At 35.5% G+C, this 965-nt stretch overlaps 1 pseudogene; it reads left to right on the top strand.

Moving 5' to 3' along the window:
• The first annotated feature begins 295 nt into the window (after window positions 1-295).
• On the top strand, window positions 296-660 carry LOC122910369 (annotated as a pseudogene).
• The last annotated feature ends 305 nt before the right edge of the window (window positions 661-965 follow it).

Here is a 965-nt window from a genome sequence, read left to right as displayed (position 1 = left end):
GTAGCTAATGTTTGTGGAAAAAAGTTACTATGTGCCCAACATTGTTTTGAGTACTTGATAGTGATTAACTTAATCCTTATAATAAGTATATGAAATAGATATCATTATTGTTCCCGTTTGGCAATGTACACATACACACATACACATGGTTTCTTTTGGATCCCAATGAACAGCTTCTTACAGATAGAGTGATATTTGTAACTTAGCAGGTTAGATAAATAATTCTTAATTGTCATTTATGAAGAAAATAAATTGTTATCTGTGAACTGGTATTAAAAATATTAGTAATTGTGCTGTCGGGGCTCAGACCTAGTTTGAGGCGACATGGCTAAATGCACCAAGGTCGGAATTGTGGGCAAATACGGGACCCGTTATGGTGCCTCCCTCAGGAAGATGGTGAAGAAGATTGAGATAAGCCAGCACGCCAAGTACACTTGCTCCTTCTGTGGCAAAATCAAGATGAAAAGATGAGCTGTGGGGATCTGGCATTGTGGCTCCTGCATGAAAACCGTCGCTGGTGGCGCCTGGACCTACAAGACCACTTCTGCTGTCACAGTAAAGTCTGCCATCAGAAGACTGAAGGAGTTGAAAGACCAGTAGAAGCGCCGCCATTTGAAATATTGCTAGCCTATAATAAATGGGTTAATTTATGTAAAAAAAAAATATATATATTAGTAATTGTAAAAGCATTTTACTATTTTGTTGAGGATTTAAGTTTGATTCCAATAACTTTTCTTCTCTTGGGATATCTATGGATCTTTTTCTCAATTATATGCCACTTCTGAAACATTATAACATGATGTTATTACTTTGCTAATTATGATGGTAAATTCTACTTAAGGGGAAAATTCCAATCTATTGACTTAATCAGTTTATTCTACAATGTGTTCTAGCTGTAACAGTATATTCTGTACACTTTAACTGAAACACTTTGCTTTGTTTTTCAAAATGTTTTCTTGGGTTTT

This window comes from Neovison vison, chromosome 6 (genome assembly GCF_020171115.1).
Source record: "Neovison vison isolate M4711 chromosome 6, ASM_NN_V1, whole genome shotgun sequence".
NCBI lineage: Eukaryota > Metazoa > Chordata > Mammalia > Carnivora > Mustelidae > Neogale > Neogale vison.
This window is presented reverse-complemented; position numbering and strand designations above follow the sequence as displayed.